The following is an 8,205-nucleotide window of genomic DNA, read 5'->3' as shown; positions in this document are numbered from 1 at the left end:
TTCTATGTTATTGAGTGTTAGTGTGTCCTTGTACTTTATGATTAAGGGGCCCTAGTGATAAGGGTATCATATTATCAGATTTCATAGGAATCACTTCCATTTAGTAGCATAGAATATGGATTAAGATAGTATTCTGGTTTGATCTCAGTGGAGAAGAGCCAGTAATAAATCTAACTTCCTATAAGTGCATAGGAATAGAGGATAGGTTATAGGTGATCCATGATACATTGATTAACATCACAATGAAATCGTTAGAATATTTCCCGAACTAAGTTCCTCAACACACTCTCTCTCTCTTTCTCAATCTTACTTCTCTTTACTTAGTTCGTGATTCTCAACTATCGATCGTTTAGCTAATTCATCATAAGTAATCACTAGTACTTATAACCAGTCCTCATAGGATTGATAATCTTTATTACTTGACAACACCTATATACTTGCGGACTTTACATCAAGTTTTTGATGCCGTTGCAGGGGACTGCACTTATAACATTAGTTGATAATCACTTAAGTTAGTCTAAACTTTTTTTTATTTTGTAAAATTTCTACAATTCTATTTTTGTAGATATATCTTGCATTTGCTCGCTTTAAATTCTTGTAATTTCTTTTCTACATTTTAATTTTGTAGTTGGGTTTTTGTTTTCAATTTGAATATTCCATTTTTCTACATTTCTAAATTTCTATAAATTTGATTTCAAGCAATCTTGTTCTTATATTCGAAGGTCTAATCCTGCAGGGGATTAATTGCCACTTGATCCAAAGATAAATAGAACATTCTGAAGAAAAATAAACCTACAGAGATGACAAGAAGAACAAGAAATTTCTTAAATGGCGAACAAACCTCTTAAAGATTATGAAACACCCTATGCACATGGGCTTCGGTCTAGCATTATCAGACCACCTATTGAAGCCAATAATTTTAACAGTAAGCATGCTATAATTATAATGGTTTATAAAATCAATTCAGAGGTGGACCACATGAAGATTAAACTAACACTTGGAAGTCTTTTATGAAATATACGGTACAATGAAAATGAATGGAGTCCCATTGGAAGTAGTTAGATTAATGCTATTCAGGTTTGCTCTAAGGGATAGAGCCAAGTTGTGGCTCACTTCTATGCCTACGAATAGTATCACAAAATGGGAGTAGTGTGAAGAATATTCCTTGACAAATTCTATCCTCCACGCAAAACCATACACGTATGAAATTTGATTGCTGATTTTAGACAAATTGACTCAGAATCTCTAAATGAAGCTTGGAATAGATTCAAGAATATGCTTAGACTTTGCCCTCACCATGGACTTGAGAAATGGTTAGTCATCCACACATTATATAATGGTATCAATTACCATACCAAAAGTGTCCCTCGACTCTTCTGCTAGAAGGGCACTAATGAATAAAAGCCTGGATAAAGTTGAATAAATTATTAAAAGTGTGGCACTAAATCTGTTAGAGTGTATACTAAAAGTCTAGTTTTTTGTATAAACATTTAAGAATCACATTGATCAAATATCTACATTTATATGCTAAGTATAGTTGTTCAATTAATTTATAATGTAGATAACATGGTGTGTGGTGTCATACACAGAAGATCATGTTATCGGTTCTTTATAAATTATAAACAGTTGCTCACAACTAAGATGGAAAGGAACAAACTGTTGGAATAGTCGTAGTGTAATTAGGTATTAGTTTATCTTAACTAATAAATTACACTAGTACACTCTAAGTGTATTGAGTAGGACCATTTAAGGTAAGTTATTTTTATACTGACTTAATAAAAGAACAAGACCTTAGTTATTATGGAAGTGTGTGCTCTTAATTCTAATATAATAACAAGTACATATATTTAGTATTTATTTCTTTGACTTATCAAAGGGTGAGATTTAGCTTGATAAATCAATAGGCCCGATAAGTTGGGAAATGATATTACTTATAGTGTGTGTTGTTGATTATAGAAGGAAATTGTGTCCTAGTAATCTAGGTTGATAATATCCCTAAGAGGAGCTCATAAGGATTGTCATGTTAAACCCTGCAGGTGGACTTAGTCCGATATGACGATAAGGTTGAGTGGTACTACTCTTGGACTAAGATATTAATTAAAATGAGTTGTCAGTAACTCAATTAATTAGTGGACATCCGACATCTTAAACACAGGGAGATTAACACATTCATGATAAGAAGGAGCCCATAATATAATTTGGGATTGGTGCGGTAGTGCAATAATAACTCTTTCTTGGAATGAGGTATTATTGATGAACTTAAGTTAAGTGTTCAGGGCGAACACAGGAAGCTCAAGTTCATCAGGAGACCAAAACTAATTTCTCCTTTCGGTCCCTGTTGTAGCCTCAATAAAATCTTTTATCCATCTAAGTCCATCTCCTAGACCATATGTTGGCGTTGCTATCCAAGATTGCTTCTCATCGCTTATGTGTCAACGTGATATGTTGATAAACTTTGAGAAGTTTTGTTGATGTGTCAACATCTCAAAGCTTCTCATGTTGAAACTTTAAGAAGCAGCTTCTCTGATTCTCATGTTGAAACTTTGAGAAGTTTTGTTGATGTGTCAACAATGTTGATGTGTCAATGTGTTAGTAACATTAATATGTCAACGTGGAGAAGTTTTGAGAAAGCAAATTTTGATATGTCAACCGTTGGATTTTGTATACGTTCACGAGGATTTTAAGGAGTTGGCCTTGACCAAATATTTTTATGATTCTTAGGATTTCAAATGTTAGTCAATCCCCTAGTTGTTATACTATAGAAAAGACTTAGTAGTACCAATTATAATGATTGGAAATAGGACTTGGAAATTAAGGTAGACAGTCGTCTTAGAACTAAAAACAATTCAGGTGTATGCTATTCATTAGTTATAACATGTTTAGTGAAGTTATCTACCGGTACCTGGCATGTAGATATGTGAACTACTAATCATGTCTTTAATTTATTGCAGGGGTTCCAAGAAACCCGACAATTATATCAAAGAAAAATCACCGTCTACATGGGCATTACTGCAAAAGTAGCAGCTGTTGCAATGGGAGTTGTTTATCCTCTGATAGGAATAAAAAGTGAATTTTGAGAAAATTGTCTTACATGCCAAGTTTAGAAAGAACTTGATTTCGGTTTCTAAACTATCAAAAAATAGATATTCTGTCTATTTTGATAACAAACTTGATATCAAGAAAAATAGGGAAGTTATCTGTTCTATATGTTGGTTGAGTATTTATAATCCAATAACAACCACGATGCAACAAATGGAAATTAATAACACATCTTCTAACTTTAATAAGAGAAAGCAACCTTCGGAAATGAACCAATCATATTTTTGGCATCTAAGGCTAGGTTATATTAACTTGAGTAGGATTTAAAGGATAATAACCAATGAACTCTTGGGTTCATTGGTAGTGAAAATCTTTTCAACCTGCGAGTCTTACTTGGAAGGAAAAATAACCAAGAAGCTTTTAAGTCTAAGGGGTATAGAGCCAAAGATATGTTGGAATTGGTTCATTCTGATTTGTGTAGACCTTTGATTATCCAGGCAAGAGGTTGTTTTGAATATTTCATCTCTTTTACACATGACTATTCAAGATAAGGATGCATTTACTTGACGCGCCACAAGTCTAAGTACTTTGATTAGTTCAAAGAGTACTTGGCTAATGTGGAGTAACGTCAAGGTAAAAGTATCAAGACACTACGGTTAGATCGTAGTGGCGAGCACCTCTTAGGAGAGTTTAGGAGTCACTTATCAAATGCCGGGATTCAATCCCAATTGTCCGCACCTGGTACACCCCAACAGAATGGTGTGGCAGAACGAAGGAATAGGACTCTTATGGAGATGGTTAGATCAATGATGAGTTATTTAGAATTACCAAGTTCGTTTTGGGGATACGCTCTGGAAACGGCAGCGCACATTCTGAACTTAGTACCTTCTAAATCAGTATCCTCTACTTCCACAGAATTGTGGAATGTACGAAATCCTAGTCAAAGACATATTCGGATTTGGGGTAGTCCAACACATGTGCTGAAACCAGATGCTAATAAGTTAGAATCTCGTACAGAAGTTCGTGTGTTTGTGGGTTATCCCAGAGGAAAGAAAGGTGGTTTATTTTATAGTCCTAAAGACCAGAAGGTCATTGTTAGCACCAATGCCCAGTTTTTTAGAAGAAAACTATATAATAGATCACAAGTCCAGTAGCAAAATTGTTCTAGAAGAACTTAGAGAGGGCACGTCTACTTTAGTACCAACGGTACAAGATGAAGTACCACAAGAGACTACAACACGTGTCACTCATGATACACAACCACAGACAGTGCCTCGTCATAGTGGGAGGGTTGTAAGGCAACCTGAGAGATTCATGTTTTTGGGAGAGTCTTCGGACTTGATCCAAGGTAAACATGAACCTGATCCCCGGACATATGACAAAGCACAACAAGATAAAGATGCAGCATCTTGGCAAAGAGCAATGAATACAGAATTGGAATATATGTATTCTAATAAAGTCTGGGAGCTTGTAGAATCACCAAATGGTGTAAAAGCGATTGGGTGAAAATAAGTCTACAATAGGAAAAGAGGGATAGACAGGAAGGTGGAAACTTTCAAAGTAAGGCTTGTTGAAAAAGGAAACTTTTTCACCGATAACCATGTTTAAGTCTATCCGGATTCTTTTATCTATTACTGCTCATATGGACTATGAGATTTAGCAAGTGGATGTCAAGACAGCTTTCCTTAATGGAAGTCTTAAAAAAAACATCCAAATATAGAAACCAGAAGGGTGCATTGCAAAGAGCAAAGAGCATCTTGTGTGCAAGCTCAATCAGTCTATGGACTGAAGTAAAGCTTCAAGGTCTTGGAACATCCTGTTTAATGAAATAATCTAGTCGTATGGATTTATTCAGTGACCGGATGAGTCTTGTGTAAGTAAGTAGTGTGATGGAAGCGTGGTGGTATTTCTTGTACTATACGTAGATGACATTTTTGATAGTTGAAAACAATATCAAAGTGTTGTCGGAAGTAAGGGTAGGTTGTCCAAACAATTCGATATGAAGGACTTGGGAGAATGCATATATTCTTGGGATCAAAGTAATAAGGGATCACAAGAAAAGAATATTATGCTTATCCCAAGTTTCTTATAGCGGTAGAATCCTTGCTCGGCATGGAGTAGCTTTATCTAAAAAGATGTCTCCGAAGACATCAAAGGAGATAGAGGACATGAAGGCAGTTCCTTATGCTTCGGTTGTCGGAAGCCTAATGTATGCTAAGCTATGTACGAGACCAGATATATGTTTTGTCGAGGGCATGGTTAGCAGTGTTAGTTAGAGCCCTAGAGCCAATCATTTGATGATTGTTGTATGGACTCGTTGTATCATATTCTTATATATATATAAGGTATTTGTTTATGGTTATTATGCTTACTTGTATTGGTGCCAAATAACTAAGTATAATAGCGTCCTTGAGTAGAAGGTTCTTACCTATATCAATCGATTAGTTGAATCGATAGTGAGATGATATACGGAACACTACTCTTAATCATTCCTAGTCAAGTATTAGCATTCAAGGACAATGTTAATGCGGTGAGACTAGCATGTCGGTCAACTCGATGACTTGATCTCACAAGTCATGGATATGGAGATATCACGTCGACACATGGGTATGCATTGGAGAATGTATACTGAATGACCCGCCATGAGAAAGTATCATGGATCGTTATATGAGTGTTATATACTTTGTCATGTGGCTATTAGTATGACTATTAGTCCTTGGACCTGAAGTCACCATGGTTCCCTACATAAGGAGTTGCATACTTTGGCTTCGTCAAATGTCACCCGTAACTGGGTGGACCATAAAGGCGATTACTGGGTATGTAACAAATTATGCAGAGGGATGTGAGTGATGTAGATGGGATCTATCCCTCCTATATGACAAGAGTGACATCGATATTCTTGATAGAGTGAGACCACTAAGTGCATGACCATGCCCAAATGAGTCAATATGAGATGTTGAGCTCATTTGATTGAGTGAGTCTACTTGGGATTCAAGATTTAGATTGATTAGAGGATCACACGGTCTATGCCTCACATTGATCAATCTAGATGTCAAGGATAGAAGGACACTTGTCATATATTGTGAAGAGTCACAATTAGTAGTCACAAGGTGATGTTGGATCTCAACATTCTTATAACTTGGGTAGTAATGATGTGTTGCTAGATACCGCTCATTACTTATGCTTCTAAATGGGTTTAGGAGCATTGTCAACGTTATAAGAACCTATAGGTTCACACACAAAGGGCAATTAGATGGAGATTAGGTTCATTTGATGAACCTAAAGGATTAGGTTCATGTGATGAACCAAATTGGATTAAGAGTAATCCAAATTGAGCTAATTGAGTTGGACTCAATTTGGTTCATGTGTTAAGTGAGTCTAATTTGGACTTAGACTCATTTAATTAATTTAATTCAATGAATAGAGATTCATTAAATTAAAATTGACTTGAACCAATGGATAGATTAGATCAATCAAGGGAGAGAAGTGGTCAAGTTTGATTTGACTTGAGAGGAAGATGAAGGGTTAAGTTTGACTTGACCATTTGCCACCTCATTGGTGAGTTGTCATTGAGTGAGTTAATGATGATGTGCCACATCATCAAGACCACTTCATGGTGTGCCATCTCATGAGAGAGATCAAGAGTTTTTGACTCTTGAAATCCCATGGAGTATATAACCTCTCACTTGAAGGTGGCCGGCCACTTTTAGAGGAGTTACTAGTGAGAATTGATTCTCATTCACTCCTTCTTCTTCCTCTCTAGATTTCTTCTCTCCCTCTCTTCCTCCTTGCCATGACCATAAAAGGTGCTAGCACACCTTTTGTTTGGTTTTCTCCATCTCTTGATTGTGTGGATACACATAGTGGAGTATCTACTTTGATACTCTCGAGATCCGACGAACCTTGGACGAGCGGGATTAGCGAAGGGCTTCGCTCCAAAGGTATACCCTCTGATCTTGTAGATCTAGTGTAGATCTAGGAATAGAAAACATTTATATGAAATTTTATTTCTTCGCCGGATCCGGTGGCATGGAAATTTCGGGGTTTCCGCAACACAAAAAACGGTTTCTGCGGCCCGAAAAATCCAACAGTGGTATCAAAGCCACGTGCGAAGCGTATACATGTTTTAATTTATATTTTTATGAAAATTATAGATCTGTGAATTTCTTTAAATTTACTATTTTTAAAGATTTTATGGGTATTTTTCTCGTAGAAGGGAAGCACAAGTGTTTAGACACTTGTGGGCTTCGACTACCGAGAAAATATTTCCGAAACGGCAAGGTTTCGGCCCAAATCATTTAGGGACAGCGGACTAAGGTACTGTAGGATTGCTTAGGAACACTCGCGATGGTTATATCGCGGGTAGGGGTGTTGCCCTTGACCCCGCAAGGGGCTTCGTTCTGCGATTGCGCCCGAAAATCGCTAAACGGGACCGCCGGGAATTTTTTACTCATAAAATTGTAAAAATTGAAGAAAAAATTTCAAAAATTTATAGAAATTACATAATTTATAATTATGTATTATTTTTTGATTGTCATGGCCCAAAAGACCCAATTAGATTGGAAATTTTGTGTTGCAATTCATATTATGGCCTGCGCGCCATTTTCTGTGATGTGCATGTTGTATATGATACGCGACCTGCGCGTCGTGCCTCTTCTATTTATTTATTCCTGTTGTAAATAGTTTACACTCGAATGTAACTCAAGTTTCACCTTTTGTAATGTACAAAAATGAGGCGGTGGAAGGTCCACTCGAGATGGAGTTACGAGGAGGGTGCAAGCAACATGAGGTAGTCAAAGGAAGGAGCTTGAGAAGCTGTTGACCTTAGGTTGACCATCCAATCTTCTCATTGGCTTGAGAAGATCGTAGTAGGGCCATGGCTAATCACAAAATATTTAATTAATTGCTTGTGTGTGTATATGTGATGCATGCTAGAATAGTAATTAATTAGCGCTTTAACGATTAGATTAGATCTAAATCGCGTACATGATGCGCCCTAACAATTAGATTTGATCTAAATCGCGTATATGATACACCTCGTTAATTAGATTATATCTCAATCACGTCAACTCGTAATGCCTACCATGCCGTAATACCTATCAGTACCTCGATCACATGTTGTTGTTGAATCTGCTAAAGCAGAGCAACACATATTATCTTGGTAGG

General features: G+C 36.6%; 1 non-coding gene across 1 annotated transcript; it reads right to left on the bottom strand.

The window, feature by feature from the left end:
* Window positions 1-1,196: 1,196 nt before the first annotated feature.
* Window positions 1,197-1,304, bottom strand: LOC121968843. Its single transcript, XR_006108373.1, has one exon. It is a non-coding gene; the product is annotated as a small nucleolar RNA R71 (small nucleolar RNA).
* Between the last annotated feature and the right edge of the window lie 6,901 nt (window positions 1,305-8,205).

The sequence above is a fragment of the Zingiber officinale genome, chromosome 3B (assembly GCF_018446385.1).
Source record: "Zingiber officinale cultivar Zhangliang chromosome 3B, Zo_v1.1, whole genome shotgun sequence".
Taxonomy (NCBI): domain Eukaryota; kingdom Viridiplantae; phylum Streptophyta; class Magnoliopsida; order Zingiberales; family Zingiberaceae; genus Zingiber; species Zingiber officinale.
Note: the sequence above shows the minus strand (reverse complement) of the source record. Positions and strands in the feature narration are given on the sequence as shown.